The following is a 24710-nucleotide window of genomic DNA, read 5'->3' as shown; positions in this document are numbered from 1 at the left end:
AACCCCACAAACATGCAACCCCATAAAAAACATCCTTAGACATGCAATACCTATAGAAACCTCCATAAAACACACAACATCAGTAGCAGCCTCCGTCTACACACACAGGGCCGGCGCATGCATAAGGCACCACAAGCCTACACCTTAGGGTGCCAGAGCAGGGGGTGCAAAAATCAGAATCACCTGCCTCTGGCTGGAGACTGGAATATTTTTTAAATCACTGCAGCCTACCTCCATCTCCCTGATTCACTGAATCAGCCAGCAGATTGGCAATGAAGTTGGTTGGCCTTTTCTGATGATGTCAGGAGGAGAACACTAGGGATAAGGTTTCCCCCTCACTGGCCCAAGGTAAGCCTCAGGTTAGTTAGTTTTTTTTTTTTTTAAATAAGCTCCTGTGCCCCCCTTTACAGCCCCTGGTCCCCATCAAATCCCCCCTCCCCCCACTACAACCCCTGCTACCCCCATTCTACAGACCCCGGCCTCCTTCTACAGCCTATATCCTCCCTGTCCCCTGTCTCTCCCCTACAGCACCTAACCCCCAACTACAACCTCTAACGTCTCATTGCAGCCCTATTACCCCACTACAACCCATTAGCAGTGCCCCTCCCAAGATTAGGTTCAGGATCCGCCCCTACTCTGTATGCCTGTGTCTGTATATCTCTGTATGACTATATGTCTGTGTATGACTGTCTTTGTATGTCTTTGTATGCCTATGTCTCTAAGTCTCTATAAGATCGTGTCTGTATGTCTCTGTATGCCTTGTTCTCTATGTCTTTGTGTGACTGTGTTCGTATGTGTCTGTATGTCTCTGTATGACTATATGCCTGTGTATGCATGTCTCTGTATGACTATATCTGTATGTCTCTGTATGCCTTGTTCTGTATATCACTGTATGCCTCATCTATATGTCTCTGTGTGACTGTATGTCTGTTTGTATGACAGTGTAGCTGCATGTGTAGATTGTATGACTGTGTGCCTGTATGTTTGTGCCTGTGTGACTGTTTGTTTGATTGTGTGCCTGCATGTCTTTGTGAGTGTGTGCCTGAAAAAATATGTCTGTGTACCTGTATGGTTGTGTGTGCTATATATCTATGTCTATATGGCTTGGGAAGACAAACAAATGGCCCTGGAGGAAGGGGACAAAATAGACTGAGCAGAGAGCCACAAAAAGGGGCTGGAGGGAAGTAAGAGACACACAAGGGGGTTTGTAAGAGACACACAACAGGGAGTAAGACACACTAAAGGGGGGATAAAATACACTAAATGGGGTAAGAAATGTAAAAGGGGAATTACGAGACACACAAATGAAGATGCATTTTTTGGGGTGGGAGGGGGGGGAAAGGGACAACATGCATCTTTGCCTGTGTAGCCAAAAATCTTTGCACCTGTTCTGTACGGACACAACCCCACAAGCAGCCTCTAAACGCATGCAAAACCCTATCCCTTTTTTGCCCTCTGGTATTCCACTGAAGGAAATACCAAAAACAAGTCACCAACAAATGCAGATCAAATGTGTATTTAAATTATCTGTGGTTAACGAGCACAGGACATTTCCCCAATGCCAGGGCTCTTCAGTAGAACCCTGGAGGGTACTGATCTCCTATGACGATTTTGACAGTGATACAATGTACAGGACAACACCGCTTTTACCAGTTTCATTCTTACCTTTTTCGCAGATCATCATCTTCTGCTCCCCAACCCCAGTAGTTGTTGGAATACCCATTCACTTTGACAAACTGGCTTCGGGTCAGTGCTGTTGCTCCACCAAATAAATACTTCCATATTATCCTAAAAGATATCAACAACAGATTCAATTCTGGAGACAGAGGAGATAATGGGTTAGAACCCGAACAATAAAACCAAAATAAATACAGCTGAGAGAGAGGGAGGCATAAGGCTACAAACAATTGCATCACAGGAAAACATATTTAGGACTCTCCGTGCCTTAATGGTTTAATGGACCAACTCTTACTGCCCTAAAGATGAACAAATATTTTCCTCTTCCCATTAAGATAATAGTTAATATTTAAATTCTGAGCAAACAAGTTAACAAGAGATAATGTTTGGGACCCAGGTACTGTTTAAGGTTATATTTTCGGTGCTAAGACTGCTATTCTCTCTTGTAAGAGACCCCCGTCTCGAAGGATCGTTCCAAGCACCATAACATACCTAAGACCGGGCCAGTGCTAGTTTATATTGCACCCTAAGCAAGACCAGCTACTTGCAACCCCCAAAAAACTAAAATGGCCAACTTTCTACCCCCCAGCCTCTTTGTGTGTATCTTTTTCCCTCAACCCCTTTGTGTGTCGCATGCTCCCCAGCCCTTTTGTGTGTCTCTAATTCCCCCCAACCCCTCTGCATGCCTTTCTCCCACAGCCTCTGTATGTGTCTCTTTCTCCCCACAGCCCCTTTGTGTGTCTTAACACAGCCCAGTTTTTGTCTCTCCCCTGCTTATTTGCATGTGTTTCCCCCCAGCACCTTTGCATGTCTCTTTTCCCCTTTTCTAGCCCCTCTTTGTTTGTCACTGTCGCCTTCCCAGACCCCCGAGTGTCTCTGTGTCCTCTTACCCAGTCCTTGTGTGTATCTCTTTGTCCCTACCCAGCCCCTGTGTGTGTCTTTGTCCCTACCTGTCAGGATTATATTTATCCAGCACGCAGAATAGTACACACCCTAGAACTAAGGGTAACGTCTTACCGGGCCTTAGAGTGGCCAGACTTAACTTACCCGAGAATAGTCAGAAAACTAGCCGAGATCAGGGACATAGAACAAGACACAGTGACAAGGAAAAGCCAAAAGTCAAGGGTAACAGAAATCAGAGAAGTCAAAACAAAGCCAAAAGTCAAAAACCAGAAAAACACGATCAGGAACACACTCGCCATTACAGTCGAACACGTGGCGGCGGCCATTTTAATCCAGTCGAACGCGGTGAGCTGTACCTTCCCCTACCCTTCGACACTGCGGCTGGAGACTAAGTCCCGTTCGAAGATTCAAACACACGTTCGAACGGGACTTTGTCATTTGTCATTTGTGTAAAACAGACCTCTGGTAGACAATATAACACCACGGAAACAACCCCGGTTTCACTTCGACACTTCGACAAAAGTCGAAGTGAGTTCGACGATTCGAACGGCGCCTTCGGATGGGACTTTGTAACTTTTCAGGGCAGAAATAGACCGACCGCACAGCCTGAATCTGTGGAACTGTTTTGGGCAGGGAAATGTGCTTGCGGTCGGTCATAAAGGACTTCCAGCTAACTCTTTAACCCCTGGATGGAATTAGCTGAATTTTGGATATGTTTGTAAGTAAAGTATGCTGATTATTAATATGCGTTTTTTTATGAAGATTGTATGCATAGTTTTAGAGTTATAAAAATGTATGAAAATGTATGTTTAAACTGTATGTTATAATTGGGTTACCTCTCAGGCTAAGGGGAGGGAATCTGTGGGAGGTAACCATTGTATGGTTGGGTAATGCTTAATTGGATGTGGGCGTCTCCCTTGCAGGGGAGCACTGCATAAAAACAGAGTGTGTGTAATTAAACCAGAGATCTTCTTGACCCTCAATATGTAGCCTTATCTCGTTATTGGAGGGAACTGCTATATCACACTGGGGATTGCTATGCTCCACTGAGCTTTAATCACTTGTTCTTGTTCCTGTTACGCTCTCCTTGGAGGAGAGGTCTTTCCCACACGGTCCTGAATGCTGGAGGTTCATTCAGGGTGGAAGGAAGATGGCGCGGCTCCAGTTAAGCTACGGCGGTTGTGGAGTCTGCGGTGGTTGTGGTGTTGTTTGCAGTGCGTGGAGTCCTCAGGAAGCGCTAGGAGCATCCGTCAACGGAAGGTGATCCGTTACAGTGTTTATTATACATTATCCTCCCATAGCCAGTAACCTGTGTTTATTATACCTTATCCCCCCCATAGCCAGTAACCTGTGTTTCTTATACATTATCCCCCACAGCCAGTAACCTGTGTTTATTATACATTATCCCCCCACAACCAGTAACCTGTGTTTATTATACATTATCCCCCATAGCCAGTAACCTGTGTCTATTATACATTATCCCCCCATAACCAGTAACCTGTGTTCAGGGCCGGCCTTAGGGGTGTGCGAGCTGTGCGGCCGCACAGGGCACCATGGCAACAGGGGCGCCCGAGTCATGTGCAGAGCAAGTCAAGTGCATTGTGCTGTGCACTTGACTTGCAAATTATGAAGAGAGCAGCGGCCGGGAGAGAGAGGAGGTCAGGAGCACGGAGGAAGAGCATGCTCCGCCTCCACAGTCATTTGCGGAAGGATCCGCACAGTGAGTGTGAGGGAGGAGGTCAGTGCTGGTATCAAAGTCGGCAGACTCGGACACTGTCAGGAGGGTCCAGGGAGCAGCAAGATTTAATGTGAGTCTGCTTATTCTTGTTGTAACTATTTTTTTTTTTAATTAAATAGATTGTTGTTTTTGTGGGGGGGGGGGGGGGGGGGTTTGCAGAACGGGAGCAGAGGTTTTCTGGCTGGGATTTTGGGGAAGGGGTTTTGTAGAAGGGGAGGGGTTTTGGTTTAGGGAGGAGCAGAGGTTTTATAGAAGGGGTTAGGGTTTTGGTGTGGGGAAGGGGTTTTGTAGAAGAGGGGGCAGGCATTTCTGGTGAAGTGGCAGGGGAAAGGATTTTGTGGAGGGGGCATGGGTTTTGTTGAAGGGGGAGCAGGGGGTTTGTAGAGGGAACAGGGGCTTAGTATAAGGGGGGCAGGAGTTTAGTATAAGGGGGCAGGGGTTTGTAGAGGGAACAGGGGCTTAGTATAAGGGGGCATGAGTTTAGTATAAGGGGGCAGGAGTTTAGTATAAGGGGGCAGGGGTTTAGTATAAGGGGGGCAGGGGTTTAGTATGAGGGGGGCAGGGGTTTAGTATGAGGGGGCAGGTGTTTAGTATGAGGGGCAGGGGTTTAGTATGAGGGGGCAGGGGTTTAGTATAAGGGGGGCAGGGGTTTAGTATAAGGGGGCAGGGGTTTAGTATAAGGGGGGCAGGGGTTTAGTATAAGGGGGCAGGGGTTTAGTATAAGGGGGCAGGGGTTTAGTATAAGGGGAGCAGGGGTTTATGTAGAATGAGTACAGGGCTTTTGTAGAGGGTGGCAGTGGTTTTGGTGGAGGGGGAAGGTTTTTTAGTGATTTTATGTGTACATTGCTGTATAGTTGATATATATAATGATAGCATGTGTTTTGTTAAAGGGGGAGAAAAAACTTTGTAGAAGGGTGGGCAGGGGTTGTATTAAAGGGAGAGCAGGGGTTTTGTAGACGGGGCAGGTGTTTTGTAAAAAGGAGGGCAGGGTTTTTGTAGAAAGGGAGGCAGGGGTTTTGTAGTAGGCGGAACAGGGCTATTGTGGAAGGGGCAGGGGTTTTGCTGAAGGGGGGGGGGGTGCCATATGTTGGGCTCGCACAGGTCGTCTGATCACCTAAGGCCGTCCCTGCCTGTGTTTATTATACATTATCCCCCCATAGCCAGTAACCTGTGTTTATTATACATTATCCCCCCATAGCCAGTAACCTGTGTTTATTATACATTATCCTCCCATAGCCAGTAACCTGTGTTTATTATACATTATCCCCCCATAGCCAGTAACCTGTGTTTATTATACATTATCCCCCCATAGCCAGTAACCTGTGTTTATTATACAATATCCTCCCATAGCCAGTAACCTGTGTTTATTATACATTATCCTCCCCATAGCCAGTAACCTGTGTTTATTATACATTATCCTCCCATAGCCAGTAACCTGTGTTTATTATACATTATCCCTCCCATAGCCAGTAACCTGTGTTTATTATACATTATCCTCCCATAGCCAGTAACCTGTGTTTATTATACATTATCCTCCCATAGCCAATAACCTGTGCTTATTATACATTATCCCCCCATAGCCAGTAACCTGTGTTTATTATACATTATCCTCCCATAGCCAGTAACCTGTGTTTATTATACATTATCCCCCCATAGCCAGTAACCTGTGTTTATTATACATTATCCTCCCATAGCCAGTAACCTTTGTTTATTATACATTATCCCCCCATAGCCAGTAGCCTGTGTTTATTATACATTATCCTCCCCATAGCCAGTAACCTGTGTTTATTATACATTATCCCCCCATAGCCAGTAACCTGTGTTTATTATACATTATCCTCCATAGCCAATAACCTGTGCTTATTATACATTATCCCCCCATAGCCAGTAACCTGTGTTTATTATACATTATCCTCCCATAGCCAGTAACCTGTGTTTATTATACATTATCCCTCCCATAGCCAGTAACCTGTGTTTATTATACATTATCCCTCCCATAGCCTCCCATAGCCCTCCCATTCCCACGGTATTAGGGAGTTGTCTACCAAAAGGCTGAAAGACCTAAATTCGTCTTTCAGCCAAATTTGTCCCCCCCCGGCCCCCACCCCTGAGCGGCGGGTGGGGGCCCTAAAAAAAATTTCCCCTCCCAGGTGACTAGGGGTCCCCAAACCCCTAGTCACCCCCCACCCCACCCCCTGAAAAAAAGTATCCTGCTACCTACTCCTCACCCTAAAAATAATGAGGGGGGGACCTGTAAAGAAAAAGAAAAAAACATACCATTGGATGTTTTCTTTCTTCTAAAATCTTCTTTTTTCAGACCCAAAAAAGGCCAAATATAAAACCATAATAACTGACACAATAAAAAAAAAAAATCCATCTTCACCCATGGAGGGCTCCGCGCAGACTGAGCTCTGCAGGGCGGGGGGCGGCTTATAAAGCCTTGCCCCACCCTGCAATTAGGCTCAGAGCACTCTGTTTAAGCCATCCAGAGTGCTCTGACAGGTAAATGAAGAGACTGACAGGTAATTAGGCTCAGAGCACTCTGGTTGGTTTGAAATCCACCAATCAGAGTGCTCTGTGTCATTTTACACAGCGTGGGAAAGTTCTTTGGAATTTTCCCACGCTGTGTAATTTGACTCATAACACTCTGATTGGTTTCTTAATCCACCAATCAGAGTGTTATGAGTCAAATTACACAGCGTGGGAAAATTCCAAATAACTTTCCCACGCTGTGTAAAATGACACAGAGCACTCTGATTGGTGGATTTCAAACCAACCAATCAGAGTGCTGTGACAGGTAAATGTAGAGACTTACCTGTCAGTCTCTTTATTTACCTGTCAGAGCATTCTGATTGGATGGCTTAAACCCACCAATCAGAGTGCTCTGAGCCTAATTGCAGGGCGGGGCAAGGCTTTATAAGCATTCCCCCGTCCTGCAGAGCTCAGTCTGCGTGGAGCCCTCCATGGGTGAAGATGGATTTTTTTTTCGAGCTCGTTTTTTTTATTTTATTTTTTATAATTGTGTCGGTTATTATGGTGTTTTATTTGGCCTTTTTTGGGGCTGAAAAAAGATTTTAGAAGAAAGAAAACATCCAATGGCAAGTTTTTTTTTTTGTTGTTTTTTTTTTCTTTTTCTTTACAGGTTCTTTGTTAAAGGTCCCCCCTTCATTATTTTTAGGGTGAGGGGGGTAGGTAGGGGGAAACTTTTTTTGGGGGTGGGGGGAGGGGGTGACTAGGGGTTTGGGGACCCCTAGTTTCCTGGGGGGGCATTTTTTTAGGGCCCCCACCCGCCGCTCAGGGGTGGGGGCCGGGGGGAGGACAATAGGTCCCCCCCAATTGGTATTTAGGGCCCCCACCCGCCGCTCAGGGGTGGGGGCCAGGGGGGAGGACATTAGGTTCCCCCCCTTATTAGTATTTAGGGCCCCCACCCACCGCTCAGGGGTGGGGGCCAGGGGGGAGGACATTAGGTCCCAACTATGTAATTTTCCATGGGAGTTTTGCCATGGATCCCCGTCCGGCATGCCACAGTCCAGGTGTTAGTCCCCTTGAAACAACTTTTCCATCACTATTGCTGCCAGAAAGAGTCCCTGTGGGTTTGAAAATTTGCCTGCCTATTGAAGTCTATGGCGGTTCGCCAAGTTCGCCCGTTCGCGAACATTTGCGGAAGTTCGCGTTCGCCGTTCGCGAATGGAAAATTTCATGTTTGCGACATCACTAGCTGAGACTGACAAAGAGGCAGATCAGGGGCAGAGCCAGCACAAATGCAATACGCTGTAGTTGTTCTGGTGACTATAGTGTCAATTTACCTGTCCTTAATGGAAGTCCCATGACTATGTAAAATATACACACAACACGTCAAACACAGGATCTTTCCCCTACTTGTAGTTACTGGAGTTCCATACGACCACCAGCTGCTTGGGTTCAGTGTCGCAGAGATACAGGTTTAAATCATTTTCTGGGAGAAGGTCCACGTCGTGGAATATAAAGCAATCCCACTTTTTTTCTTTTAATGCCTCCAAATATCCCACATTCATCAACTTGGCTCGATTGAACATTTCATTCCCAGCCTGAAAATCAAATTACATGTCTCTGAATGGTGCAAATGCTTTTCTTTCATTAGCAGCGGATATAGCACATGTTTTCTATAATGTCCTGTTACATTTTTCTTTTGTGTTTAAAAAAAAAAAAAAACTAATTTATTTTTTAAAGGAAGTTCACAATTAGCCTTAGTTTTATTTTAACCAAATTTCTATTCATATGTGTAAATACAATTAGCTAAATATTAATTTTTAAGCATATGATATGTGCGACCCTTATCCTTTGAGTCTGGCTCTAGCAGGACTATTCAATAAAGCACACCTCCCAAACCAATACCTACTCCCAGACAGACTCTGATCGGCCCAAAATTAGTATTTCCATAGAAAGGGTTGGAAGATGGTATTTGACCCAAGGATTCCCCTTAACTCTGTCTTCCAGGTCCCCAAAACCCCAGCATAAAGAGGTATCCGTCACACATAGCGTCTATGCCGAAGAATTGATTGACAGGTGAGAGAAGAACTTATTTTAAACAGTTTTTCTCCCAATGTATACATTTGCTTGCACAATATGCAAAATTACAGCAGCAAACAAACTAAACACGCTAATAAAATAGTAGATAAAAAAATGCAGATGCTATTCTGGACTTCATCTACTGGTTCTGACGAGATGGTTGCCAGTGCCTTCTTATTGATGGAGAGAAAATGGAACCAAGATTAGGAAATTATATTCTGAACTGAAACCACACAACACATGAGACTGGGTCCTCACCAAGTGACAGGCACAATATATAAGAAGATCTGAGATATCCTGAAATAGTAGTTGTTGGGTCAGAAAGGAGTACATTTTAACGGCTGCTAGGTGTCACATGTTAAAGGCCCTGGGGAGATAGCGCAGCTAAGTGGACAAGGGCAGATGTAGGAGTGTGGGGATAGATACGTGGGATTGGTTGGGAAGGAATGTGTGGGTGGGATTATGTTCTGTGTGAGTTAGTGTGGGGGAGGTCTTACCTCAGTGCCACTAAGGATTCGGGCCAGCAAACAGCTTCCCTCCCGCCCGCCCTATTAGTATATTTAGTCGCAGCTAGCCGGGAGTATCTCCTTGCCAATTAAGTATGAGATGGTTATGTTAATTATGTGGAATGAAGTGAACAAGTTTTCAGGTCTCAACCTCCCCTGCTCGAAAGGGTTAACCTTAGGTAACCTGGGATGTCGTGCCCATCGAGCGTGGAGAGGAAGTGGTACATAGGCGCATGGTCAGTTTATTGGCAAGGACGGTTGGGTTCACTGTATGACACTATGTGTTAAGTTATATGCATATATATGTTAATTTATGGTTATTTATGTTTAACGTTTTGGTTACAGAAAAGAAGATAAATTATTAAATGAATAATGGAGGTGTTATAAAGTATTTATCATATGCTATAATAAATGCTATGGCCTGTTTCATCCATACTACGTTGTCTGTCATTATTTTGGAGGGTTGAATTGGGTTGGTTTATGTATTATGCTGCATCGCGATTCCCCACTACGTACATTGTCAGGATATTTATATCGGCAGACATTTTGTGCTAAGATAGAAATTAAAAGTGTATATTGCCAGAGTCACTCAGAACAGAGCGGACTCCATTTTGGATTTCAGGCAAGAAAGATACAAAATTTATTTCCTTTTTGTAACTAGCCACTAGCCTGAGCTAAGGAATGCATTATGTAAACAAGCCAAGTGATAAGCAATGAAGCAGGGGGATGGAATGCTCTGTTTAAATGTTAATGGAATAGAAATAATTTTAAACACCGACACTAGTGACAGAGAAGACTAAGTCATTAATTTTACTTTCTAAATCTTACAAGGTCCCATTGTAAGTAAGGGGTGAAATTGAGTTTAGACATGTTAATCCTAGAAATTACGATCAAAGTCGTTGCCACAAAGACTGAGGCAAACGCTTTGAACTGACAGCAAATTTAAGTTATGGTAGTCATTTTAGATAAGCCAAATGACGTCAAAATCGTCATCAGGAAAAGTTAACTCTTTCCTGGATAGGAAAGTTTAATTAGGCAATTGCGCCCTCTATTGACCAAAAACTAGATAATACTAGATAACGTTGACACACCTACAGTTTCCTATTGGCCTTATCAACTAATGACCTACAGAGAATCTGGCCCTTTAAAAGTTAGGACAAAGGGAAGAGAGAGGGTAGTTTTGGGCATTCAGATTCGGACATTCAGAGAGATCCAGGACAGATATTCAGGACACTCTGGGACTAACACTCAACTCTCAAACTCTCTTGGACACAACTCAAGAAACACTCCTTGACACTTAGAATTTTACTATTACTTTCTAACCAACATCACTATTCTCTATTACTTACACACCTCCATACAACCAATCATACTCGCATTCAAGTTCCTGGGACTATCTAATCATCTGATGAGAGCATCTACATCATAACTGGTAATTAAGCTGGCTTTATTTCATTAATTAAAATTAATTACAATTTTACCAATAGCAGGATACATGCATGGATAAATCACGATCAGATCCCATAATTGAGGAATCGTAATTAAATAAAGAATATGTAGTTATAACACTCCATTCTGCAGGTGGAGTCAGATAATTACATAATATTGGTATCTTACCACATGTTGGCATACCGCTGTTTTTATCCATGTGTGTTGATTTGCTCTGAAATAAGATAAGTTATCTTTTTAGGCAAATTAAAATTCGGCTTATAGAATCTGTAGATTTGACTCTTTTGGATGGTTCCAGGAAATGATTAATGAGCTGGTTTGAATACTATTTTAAATAAAAATAACAATAGAATAGGATATTATATGCCTAGGAGGATCTAGCTAACATTAAAAGGGTTACTCAGTTGATATAACTGTTAGCCAAGGTTTTATGGCTTTTCGCTGGAAGTTTAGCTTTCTGTGTCTGTGAAGTACCCTCATAAATCTTGTAAGTCTTGACAGTTGATGCTGTAGCTTTGTACTGTGTTTAGCCATTGTATTGCATACTTATGTTATACTAAATATTCACTGATTATTATCATGCATGCTGCCTAATATTATTATTATTTGTCACATTAAATTATATCTATTTTTATAACAAATTGTGATTTTTATTTGTATGGAATACATTTCACTTAAATGATAACGATCTCTAAGATCTAAGAGAATTGAAATAGTGGGCAATTCTCAACTGTATAATATTATCATCCCATAAATATCCCCACAACATACATGAGAAATGCAGTTAGAAGAACTATGGGAAAATGCAAAAAGGAGAGGTCAGAACTAAGAGAACAAATAGTATATAACTAACCAACGGTTGGATGTAGTTAGGATATAGGCAAACCTCCTAACAAATAGAAATATGAGATTGGGACGTGTGGAAGGGTCTAAGAGGGGCATCACTGGTAATTCCCTTAATGGAAATGCCTGCCCTTCATTGAAGCGGCATGTCTGTCTGGTGCCCGACCTGCAGTACCTTTCATAGAGTGCTCCAGAAGCACTCTGTGCAGTGTCCTAGTGTCACATATTCATCCGCTTATAAAAATGTGGTTAATGGCATTTACTATCCACACATGAAAAGTTGTGCCGAGCAGCAACCAAATCCACAGAAGGTTTAATGCTGAGCAGCAATTATGCAAATACGAACCTGGTAACTGCCTCTGGGGTCAAAGGCCGGTTACAGCCTATCAGATCTAGAGGAGGGATATTTAGGCCCAGTTCTCATCCTGCTCAGTGCCCTGTCGTGGTTTCCCTTGTGGTTGTCCGAGAGTGCGTTATTGATTTTGGTTATTCTGGTTATTTGACTTTGGCATTGTTTTTGACTTCCCTGTTTTCTGGCATCCCTGACCCCTGGCTTTTCCTTATCGTTGTGTCTTTCTGTATCCCTTGGCTATTCCTGACTATTCTTTGGTACGTTAGTCAATTCTACGTGCTGGATCATTCTGTAATCCTGACATTACGACATGGTCATAGAATGTGTAAGCACATAGCTGCTGTAGAATTGTGTAAGCACATAGCTGCTTGTGAAAGGAAACTGGAGGATAATGGTCACCGCATGGATCAATGTGCCCAGGCCTTCAGTACGCTTCTTACCCGAACAGCGCATCTGCAACCTGCGGCCTCACCTCCACCTTGTGTACTTCCAGCTATAGTACACACGGCACCTACTATCTCCCTATCTCCTCCCCTGCATTTTGATGGTAATATTCAAGAATGCCGGGGATTTATTAACCAATTGGAGTATCATTTAGAGTCCTCACCGGGATCTTTTTCCACAGACAGAGCTAAAATTGGTTACCTAATGAATCAATTAAAAGGTAAAGCTTTAGCTTGGGCCAATCCATTATGGGAGAGTAATAGGAGTGTGGCACACAATTACCAGGAGTTCTTTACGGAATTCAAACTTACGTTTGAACCTTTAGGCAGAGAGGATGCACATCAGACAAGGGAACCGGTCTATCTCGGAATATGCCATAGAATTTCGTACCCTAGCTTCCGAGGTAGACTGGACTAATAGTGGGTTAATCTCTGCATTTAAAAAGGGATTATCTGAAACTATGCTAGATGAGATTGCCGCCAAGGACTTACCCAAAAAGCTTAATGAATTTATCACTTCTTTCATGCTGATTGATAATAGATTAAGAACCAGAGAAGCTACTAGAAACAAGACCAGACGCATGAGTATGCATTTAGCACCCCGTTTCTCCAGACCTATTGTCCCTGAAATTCCTGTACAGTCCGAACCCCAACCCATGAGCCCAAAAGAAGGCCTATGTCTATAATGCGGTAGGAAGGGACATATGAGAAACAATTGTCCCATACGTCTGGAAAACTACTGCACCTAAGCACCTTAAGGGGACAGGTCTTAGGTGTAATGCAAACGTCCTCTGAAAAGAAAAAAAATCGGTTTCTCCTTGACATTTCTATCGCCTTTGACAAAATAACTTTTCATGCAAAGCCCTGATGGATTCAGGTGCTGCTGGAAACTTCATCAACGTTCAATTTGTCAAAGGTAATACTATACCTATCAAAGAGAGACTATCACCCCTAGCTATTGATGGGAGACCACTCTCACAATCATTGATAACGCATTAAACCTTACCCATTAATATTTCCATTGGTGCATTACATAAGGAAGAGATTACATTTCAGGTGATTGCATCTCCTTCTTGTCCTATTATATTAGGATTCCCATGGCTTAGCAAGCATAACCCTCATATTGACTGTGCTAATGGGGAAATATTAGAATGGGGTAAGGATTGTAATGAAAGGTGCATATTGCATGTCACCAAAAGAGTGGGCACTATTGAATTACCTGCTAGTAGTGATGTCCCGAACAGTTCGCCGGTCCGCCCCCTATTCCTCATGGAGGTGCGAGGGTCTGGGAGGGATGGTCTGCTGCTGATTGACTGGAATGTGTCTGCTGACTGTGAGGTACAGGGTCAAAGTTTACTCAATGATGACGAATAGGGGGCGGACCGAACATCGCGCGTGTTCGCCACCACTAACACGCTATGTTCGCTGGCGAACGGTTCCCGGCGAACTGTTCGTTACATCACTACCTACTAGTATACCTCAAAATCCTAAGATCCCTATATAATACCAAGACATTAACCCCTTAAGGACACATGACATGTGTGACATGTCATGATTCCATTTTATTCCAGAAGTTTGGTCCTTAAGGGGTTAAAGAAGTATTCAGCAAGACTCTAGCAAGTCTAATACTCTACCTCCTCACAGACCATATGACTGTTCCATTAACTTACTATCAGGTGCCACCTAAAGGAGCAATCTATGCTCTATCTCCTCAGGAGCGTAGTGTAATGGAGGAATATATTAAAGATTTATTGAATAAAGGCCATATACGAAAATCATCCTCGCCTGCTGGTGCAGGGTTCTTTTTTGTATCTAAAAAGGATGGTGAGTTGCGCCCATGTATCGATTACAGGGCATTGAACAAAATCACCATTAAGAACGCTTACCCCATTCCTCTTATTGCTGAATTATTTGACAGACTCCAGGGCGCTAAAGTGTTTACTAAGCTTGACCTTAGAAGCGCTTACAATTTAGTGAAAATCAAGGAAAACCACGAGTGAAAGACTGCATTTAATACCAGAAGTGGACATTATGAATATCTAGTGATGCCATTCGGGTTGTGCAATGCTCCAGCAGTTTTCCAAGATTTCATTAACGATGTACTCGGGGATTACATTTACTTGTTTGTCTTGTTCTATCTGGATGATATCCTTATTTATTCTCCTGACCTCCAGTCTCACCACGATCACGTTAAACAAGTTCTGCAAACCTTATTAAAAAAAACAACTTTATTGTAAATTGGAAAAATGTATCTTTGTCCAGCCTGAAGTACAGTTTTTAGGATATAATATTTCTGCCTCGGGGTTTCAGATGGATCCTAAAAAACTAGAGTCTGTTATACAGTGGCCTTTACCCACTGGGTTGAAAGCCATTCAAAGGTTCATTGGTTTCGCCAATACAGAAGGTTTATAAAGGGATTTTCTTCAGTAATAGCCCCCATCACCAATATGACACGCAAGGGGGCTAGTAGTATGATATGGTCTAAGGAGGCAATTGAAGCCTTTGAAACTCTCAAACAGCAGTTTGCCTCCGCCGACATATTAACATATGCTGACACCAGTAAGCCTTTCATACTGGAAGTTGATGTTTCAGAGACAGAGGTAGGGGCAGTTCTCTCCCAGAGGGAGAGCCAGGAAACTCCGTTACATCCTTGTGGTTACTTTTCTAGAAAGTTGTCTCCTGCTGAGTGCAATTACGATATTGGCAATAGAGAATTGTTGGCCATTATTCTAGCTCTCAAGGAGTGGCGACATCTTCCAGAGGGTTCCAAGGACCCCCTTTTGATCATTACTGATCACAAAAACCTGGCTTACATAGGAGATGCTAAGCGATTATCTTCTAGACAAGCTAGATGGTCTCTATTTCTTTCTCACTTTAATTTTCTTATCACCTACAGACCTGGTTCTAAAAATGTCAAGGCCGACGCCTTGTCCAGGCAGTTTGATACTGAGGCTATACTAGAGCAAGAAACATCCCATATCATTCCCCCGGAATGTATCATTGCGTCCACTGTCCTTTCATTGTCCTCTCCACTGCTTGGCTCCATCATGGAGGCTCAGTCTCAGACGCCCTGCGGTAAACCTCAGGACATTGGGGGAAAGGGTTAATATCATGAAGGTGTTTCACGACAATGTGTCTGCTGGTCACCCAGGTATTAATAAATCCACTTCTGCTATCATGAGGTCATTCTGGTGGGATTCCCTCAGGAAGGATGTTTTACAAGTAAAATTTACATTTACTCTGTCAGAGCTTCCTTTCTCTGCTCATACTTACTATGGAATCTACATTTACTCTGTCAGAGCTTCCTTTCTCTGCTCATACTTACTAGTGAATTTACATTTACACTGTCAGAGCTTCCTTTCTCTGCTCATTCTTACTATGGAATTTACATTTACTCTGTCAGAGCTTCCTTTCTCTGCTCACTCTTACTATGGAATTTACATTTACACTGTCAGAGCTTCCTTTCTCTGCTCATACTTACTATGGAATTTACATTTACTCTGTCAGAGTTTCCTTTCTCTGCTCATTCTTACTATGGAATCTACATTTACTCTGTCAGAGCTTCCTTTCTCTGCTCATACTTACGATGGAATTTACATTTACTCTGTCAGAGCTTCCTTTCTCTGCTCACTCTTACTATGGAATTTACATTTACTCTGTCAGAGCTTCCTTTCTCTGCTCATACTTACTATTGAATTTACATTTACTCTGTCAGAGCTTCCTTTCTCTGCTCACTCTTACTATGGAATTTACATTTACACTGTCAGAGCTTCCTTTCTCTGCTCATACTTACTATGGAATTTACATTTACTCTGTCAGAGCTTCCTTTCTCTGCTCATACTTACTATTGAATTTACATTTACTCTGTCAGAGCTTCCTTTCTCTGCTCATTCTTACTATGGAATCTACATTTACTCTGTCAGAGCTTCCTTTCTCTGCTCATACTTACTATTGAATTTACATTTACTCTGTCAGAGCTTCCTTTCTCTGCTCACTCTTACTATGGAATTTACATTTACACTGTCAGAGCTTCCTTTCTCTGCTCATACTTACTATTGAATTTACATTTACTCTGTCAGAGCTTCCTTTCTCTGCTCACTCTTACTATGGAATTTACATTTACACTGTCAGAGCTTCCTTTCTCTGCTCATTCTTACTATGGAATTTACATTTACACTGTCAGAGCTTCATTTCTCTGCTCATTCTTACTATGGAATTTACATTTACTCTGTCAGAGCTTCCTTTCTCTGCTCATTCTTACTATGGAATTTACATTTACTCTGTCAGAGCTTCCTTTCTCTGCTCATTCTTACTATGGAATTTACATTTACTCTGTCAGAGCTTCATTTCTCTGCTCATACTTACTATGGAATTTACATTTACTCTGTCAGAGCTTCCTTTCTCTGCTCATACTTACTATTGAATTTACATTTACTCTGTCAGAGCTTCCTTTCTCTGCTCACTCTTACTATGGAATTTACATTTACACTGTCAGAGCTTCCTTTCTCTGCTCATTCTTACTATGGAATTTACATTTACACTGTCAGAGCTTCATTTCTCTGCTCATTCTTACTATGGAATTTACATTTACTCTGTCAGAGCTTCCTTTCTCTGCTCATACTTACTATTGAATTTACATTTACTCTGTCAGAGCTTCCTTTCTCTGCTCACTCTTACTATGGAATTTACATTTACACTGTCAGAGCTTCCTTTCTCTGCTCATTCTTACTATGGAATTTACATTTACACTGTCAGAGCTTCATTTCTCTGCTCATTCTTACTATGGAATTTACATTTACTCTGTCAGAGCTTCCTTTCTCTGCTCATTCTTACTATTGAATTTACATTTACACTGTCAGAGCTTCCTTTCTCTGCTCATACTTACTATGGAATTTACATTTACTCTGTCAGAGCTTCCTTTCTCTGCTCATTCTTACTATGGAATTTACATTTACTCTGTCAGAGCTTCCTTTCTCTGCTCATTCTTACTATGGAATTTACATTTACTCTGTCAGAGCTTCCTTTCTCTGCTCATTCTTACTATGGAATTTACATTTACTCTGTCAGAGCTTCCTTTCTCTGCTCATACTTACTATGGAATTTACATTTACTCTGTCAGAGCTTCCTTTCTCTGCTCATTCTTACTATGGAATTTACATTTACTCTGTCAGAGCTTCCTTTCTCTGCTCATACTTACTATGGAATTTACATTTACACTGTCAGAGCTTCCTTTCTCTGCTCATACTTACTATGGAATTTACATTTACTCTGTCAGAGCTTCCTTTCTCTGCTCATTCTTACTATGGAATTTACATTTACTCTGTCAGAGCTTCCTTTCTCTGCTCATTCTTACTATGGAATTTACATTTACTCTGTCAGAGCTTCCTTTCTCTGCTCATTCTTACTATGGAATTTACATTTACTCTGTCAGAGCTTCCTTTCTCTGCTCATACTTACTATGGAATTTACATTTACTCTGTCAGAGCTTCCTTTCTCTGCTCATTCTTACTATGGAATTTACATTTACTCTGTCAGAGCTTCCTTTCTCTGCTCATTCTTACTATTGAATTTACATTTACTCTGTCAGAGCTTCCTTTCTCTGCTCATTCTTACTATGGAATTTACATTTACTCTGTCAGAGCTTCCTTTCTCTGCTCATACTTACTATGGAATTTACATTTACTCTGTCAGAGCTTCCTTTCTCTGCTCATTCTTACTATGGAATTTACATTTACTCTGTCAGAGCTTCCTTTCTCTGCTCATTCTTACTATTGAATTTACATTTACTCTGTCAGAGCTTCCTTTCTCTGCTCATTCTTACTATTGAATTTATATTTACTCTGTCAGAATCTTGTATTCTCTGCCCATTCTAGCTATGGTTTTACATTCACACTGGGTTTGATGTATTGTCTCTATATTTGATTATCACTATTTATTTTCTTAAATTTTTCCCTTTCTCCCCTATATCCCCACCTGTACTACCTTTGCTTCCCTCTCACTATCTCCCTGTCATTCATTTTGCGATTGCGGCAAGTTACCACAATTGCGCTTTTCAAACCAGGGATTGGGGTATTGCTTAGGGTCAGCGGGAGGGGGAGTGTGGGAATCCGCGTTACCGGCATTAAGATATGCACGCGAACGGCGGCCATTTTGGGTATCGCAGACCGCGAGATCCAGGGCGGCCAGCCACCTTCCCAGACCGTGATTCACACGGTCTGGAATGCTCTCATTTCTCCTACAGGGTTTTTCAATGCCTATCAGGAGCTGTGATATACATAGCACTATGTGTATATATAGATATAGATATAGATAGATAGATAGATATATAGATGTTTCACAATGTATTTAATGCATTAGGTTAGCTCAACGGGCTACTACACTAGCAGTACACTGTCCATACCTTATGTTTCACAGGTTCTATCCCCACTGAAGTAGATAAAATAGGAATCACTTATTTGGGTAACCAGAGAATGTGTTCACAAATTTATATCTTGTGATCTATTAATTTCTGTGTATTTTTCGTATCCACTCTGTCGGACCACAACTGCTAGCCGCGCTGTCGTTTTGGCGCGAATGGACCGACTGGACCAAACGAATCAATTCACATGTCTATATCGTTGGGTACCCAAGAAACTTTTATAACCGGTCATGGCGCTCTTTGCCACAAGGGACTCCACTACCTGACCTATCTAGACTACAAGACGTTACTTACGACACACGTAATCAACAATCAGTCTCTAGGGCTGGAAGGCTCGCTGCATATACCCCTACCGGAGAACCATGATCTGGAGAAGCAGGGCCGGACTGGGATAAAAATTCGGCCCGGGCAACGACAAACACGCCCCCTTCTCAAAGTGCAGGCCAGGGCAGACCATGCGCAGAGCTCTGCTAAAGAGCTCTAGCATGAGAAAAAAGCCCTGTATTTGTTCTGCACAGTGCAAGCAAATTTAATAACAACTTGTCTCTGGTGTCTCTATAAATGGATACCAGGAGACAAAAATGCCAGGAAAGAGTATCGTGCTGTGTTTGGAGCCTGCTTGTGGGATTGTGTGTGTGTGTGTATAGAGTGAGCTGATTGTGGTGTGGTATTGTGTAATAAGGTCGGTTTTAGTCGTGTTGTGTTTGTGGTGTAATGTAATGCATATGTGGCTAGGGTCTGTAAATAATGTGTGTATAGGAGATGTAGCAAGTGTGTGCATACAGGCTATAGTGTGTGTGTGTGTATATGTGATGTACTGTTTGTAGAGAGTGTGTGTTTAGGGGTGTAGTATGTGTTTGCTTACAAGGAATCTAGTGTGTGTATAGGGTATCCAGAGTGTGTATGTCAGGAATGTAGTGTGTGTGTGTGTGTGTGTATATATATATATATATATATATATATATATATTTGAAAGTATTGTGTATGTGTGTGGTGCAGTGTGTTGGGGAGGTTCGGTGTGTATGTGAGGGGTGCAGTATGTGTGTATGATGTGTGTGAGGGTGCTGTGTATGATGTGTGTGAGTCCTGAGTGTGATGTGTGTTAGTGCTGAGGGTGATGTGTGTGTGAGAGTGCCGAGTGTGATAGTGCTGTGGATGATGTGTGAGAGTGCTGTGTGTGATGTGTGTGAGAGTGCTGTGTATGATGTGTTTTGTGATAGTGCTGAGTGTGATGTGTGTGTGAGTCCTAAATGTGATGTGTGTGAGAGTGCTGTGTGTGAGAGTGCCGAGTGTGATAGTACTGTGGACGATGTGCGTGAGTGCTGAGTGTGATGTGTGTGAGAGTGCTGTGTATGATGTTTTGTGATAGTGCTGAGTGTGATGTGTGTGTGTGTGAGTCCTAAATGTGCTGTGTGTGAGAGTGCCGAGTGTGATAGTGCTGTGGATGATGTGTGTGAGTGCTGAGTGTGATGTGTGTGAGAGTTCTGTGTGTGATGGGTGTGAGAGTGCTGTGTGTGAGAGTGCTGTGTTGGGTGTGAGAGTGCTGCGTGTGATGGGAGGGAGAGTGCTGTGTGTGAAAGTGCTGTGATGGGTGTGAGACTGCTGTGTGTGATGGAGTGAGAGTGATGGGTGTGAGAGTGCTGTGTGTGATGGGTGTGAGAGTGCTGTGTGTGATGGGTGTGAGAGTGCTGTGTGTAATGGGAGTGAGAGTGCTGTGTGTGATGGGAGTGAGAGTGCTGTGTGTGATGGGAGTGAGAGTGCTGTGTGTGATGGGAGTGAGAGTGCTGTGTGTGATGGGAGTGAGAGTGCTGTGTGTGATAGTGATGTGTGTGCTGTGTGTGAATGTTAGAAGGGATTGAGTGTTGGGGGTAAAATAAAATAAAAGAGTATGCATTATGTCCCCCCCTCCCTTCTTACCTTTAGCCTGGGAGGGGGGGACCGGCATGCTGGTGAGTGGGAGGGGGGGACCGGCACTCCGACACCATCCCTGGTGGTCCAGTGGTGAGTGAACTCTAGCCTGAGGGCTAGAGTTCACTCTCGCGAGATCCGGTCGTTGCCATGGCAACGCACCGGATCTCGCGAGAGGAACCCGGCGGAGCTGCAAGATAGACCTCCGCCGGGTCCTCTACCTCCCTCCCCAGCCGCATGTCTCTCCAAGGGGGCCGGTGAGGGAGATCTCTGATCTCCTCACCGGCCCTTCAATGAAAACAGCAGGGCCGGCGCTCGGATAGTGCCGGCCCTGCATAGACCGGCAGGGGAGATCCTGGGACCTTCCCCTGCCGGCCTCGGCCCATGGCCACGGCGGCCCACCGGGCATTTGCCCGGTGTGCCCGATGGTCAGTCCGGGCCTGTGGAGAAGAGACGGCCGGCGTTGAGATTACCGACAACCTACAGCTAGCCTGGGACAGATCCGATAGTTGTATTCTCCCACATTTGGACAATATCTCGGCAACCGACTACACAAAACACCTGGACGGAGTCTAATGGACGGATAATAATATCGGAGGACATTTACCATTTCTAAATTACACGCAAGATTACCCTACGACTAGGGTTCCCTCAGGAGATTACCTATATCACTAACTGGGTTTCGTGACAACAATTGACAACGGGACTCCTTGGTCACCATCGCATCACGGAGATCTGGGTGACCCGCACCTCGCCACTACAGCAGAATCGAAGGGGCTCCCGATCCTATTGACTCCATTCTGGGCTATCCACTGCCCTTCCACTGTCTCCCATCTTACGGACAACCCACAAGATACCATCGGAGACTTTGGCGGCTCACGTTCCACGACAGGACTTTTCGTATGCTGCGAGGCGTCATACGCTCCAGAACCAGTATCGGAATACACTCTGTTATGGGTCTTAGTTGTGGTTCTCTCTATTCCTACGGGTTTGTCCTATGGATTTGGATACTCACTCCAACTAACCCTCGAGGAACCTCACAATCGAGACAGCCTCTCTCTCTCCCTTGGTATACTATACCTTTCACACCAGTTATGGCCACCACCTTACCGAGTGGGTATGTTGACCATTGCTCATATGGTTGCGGTGATCGATTGGTTATCGGTCATTCGGGTCATGTATGCGTCTCAGACATCCACGACACATGTTCCTTCGCCGATGTTCATTGGCCGGGTCACGAGAAGAGAATTTCAGGGTGTTCTACTTCCTCGGACTCTTCACACATCCTGTGTTGTTCCATAGCGTTAAAAATGCAAAATATGAAGCCTCCTGTCCTGTTATAAAATTGTAGATTATGCTAGCGCAGTGTACCTATAATCTTAATTTTATTAAGGACAGGAAGCGAGTATTTTCCCACCCTGCTTTTTCCCTCCCTAATTATTATTCCTTGGGTTGTACTTCAATAAAAGATTTGAATTCAGGTGGTGTGTTTATCTCTTTATTACGTGGTTTATTTCATATCACATCTTGAAATTACGGCTGCTATCTGTTATGATTTCCTAATACATACAATTTGACTATATTAATGTCTTTATCATAGCTACCTATTTCGGTTAAAATATTCTTGTCTCATCTGATAAATTACTTTTACGTAAAGTACTACGGAATAAACTGGCGTTTTATAAACAGTAATATTGATTATGCTAATAATAATAATAATGAGGACAAACTGTTAATTTCCAAATCCCTTTCACGTCTTTTGTTTCTTTTCAGTTTGATTCTTCTTCATGGATCAATACATGGGATCTTCTTCGCACTCTACGACAATCTTCCAGTCGGGATTTGGATCATATACAGTCTGATTCTTCGTCGTTATCATTATTTATTGTAATAGCAGGATATGTTTATGATTATCTCGCACCAAAGAAAGAGGAAATTATGCAAGAGGAAGGGCCTTTTATACCCTATGGCAATGTTTTTTTCACTAAACTTTATTGTTAAACCTGTGCTGCTGGAGTTTTAGTAAAGAAAGATTATGCAAAATACTCGCCCCCTGTCCTTAATAAAATTAAGATTATAGGTACACTGCGCTAGCATAATCTACAATTGTTAAAGATCTGCTAACTGCTGTGGCATCATCAGCAGCCTATTTTCGGGATTGTTCATTCCACATTGAGGAAGCCGCCAAGTTTGTGTTTTTAATACGACTGTTATATACCAAAGTTGAGCAAATGGTATTATGGTTTTATAATGAGCAACAACCATAGTTCAGCATGCTATATTTGGAATATTTAGGCCCAAGTACCTATACGCTATAATACGTTGCTATTCGATACTATTACTTTTTACTACAACACTTGTACTTGTCTCAGTTATGAGCAATCTCATTATCTTACTAAAACAGCTACTGTTTTGTAGATGTACATTTGACAAGAAAAATTACTTGTTAAAAAAAATCTGATCTGGATACAGCATTAAAATGATCTCACTCAACCCGAACTCTTGGTACTGTATATATGCATACATAACCTCATGGGATACTATGTACTGTTATACAAACCACTCTACTGAGGGGGTGGAAGGATTGATCATATCTGTGGAGAGGTTATTTGTAGCCAAGCCTTCTATAAGTCGAGATGCCATCATGTACCCTGACTGCTCTACCAGTGTTATTATGCAATGTTGCTGCCACTTGAGAGAGATAATGTATTCTGTGTCACAATTCTCTTGTTCAGCCTCAGGACATGCGTGTCCAAACAGGCCTACCTTTCTATATTATATTTACTGTTGTATGTCTACATTTCAATAAAAAGAAAAACGATATTTAAAAAAATATATATATATAATTTAAATAAAATAAAAAACAAACTATATTTTTTTTAAAAATCGGTTTTAAATATAAGAAAATATATTTTGTAATATTATTATTATGCATAAATATTTTAGGATGAGATTGGCCATTCAGATTTGGATGGGTCAAACAAATGCAGGTAAATATGAAGAATCATGTAGGACCTCGGCTATGGAACCCACCTGGTGTACGACGTATATTCCATACTCTATCTGTTGTCTCTGCAAGAACGGGTGAAGGTGATCGAGCAAATAGACAAGGTGCCTTTCTCTGTTTCTGAACGGAATTATTATGGCCACTTTTTGCTGCGACTGGCATGTGGGCGGGTGGTATAGACCTTCTTTCACTGAAGGGTTCTTAGACTGGACTTGCTCTAGAGTTAGTGCAGGCTCAAATGTAATCTTCATAGCGCCCTCTGCAAGGGGAGACAGTACAGCATTATTCTTTCTATTTTGGGTTTTTTACCCAATGTAACGCTATATTGAAATGCTGTGTGTAAAACCCAAGGGACATTAAGTTGGGCTAATCAACAATTAATATGACTCAGAAAATGGAATTGGAGAGAATAGCTTTGAAACATACCGGGGCTGCCTTACAGAACTGACGCACCCCCTTGTTATCGTTCTAGAGTGATTTTCTTCTTTAGTGGGCTGTCTTTGTACACACTGTTAGTGTCTATTCAGGTTTTAGTATCGCAGTACCTACTTCTCATTGCCAACCCGGGCTGCTGGTAGGAGGGCTGGTATGTGAAGCGGCAAGAGCCCTGGCTAGTTCATATTAGCATTGCAAGGTGAGACATCCACGTTAGCTGGCCCCTTTGCAGGTGGAAATAAAGACTTGTAAATCAGCTGTTTTATTATGAATTTCTGAGTTAAACAAGCAAATTCCCAAGTCACGATTATTCTTCATAAAGTGCCAAAAGCTTCAGGTTAAAGGAACACTATAGTCACCTAAATTACTTTAGCAAAATAAAGCAGTTTTAGTGTATAGATCATTCCCCTGCAATTTCACTGCTCAATTCTCTGCCATTTAGGAGTTAAATCACTTTCTTTCTGTTTATGCAGCCCTAGCCAC

The sequence above is a fragment of the Pelobates fuscus genome, chromosome 1 (genome assembly GCF_036172605.1).
Source record: "Pelobates fuscus isolate aPelFus1 chromosome 1, aPelFus1.pri, whole genome shotgun sequence".
Classification (NCBI taxonomy): domain Eukaryota; kingdom Metazoa; phylum Chordata; class Amphibia; order Anura; family Pelobatidae; genus Pelobates; species Pelobates fuscus.
The sequence above is the reverse complement of the archived record's forward strand: the minus strand, read 5'-3'. Positions refer to the sequence as shown.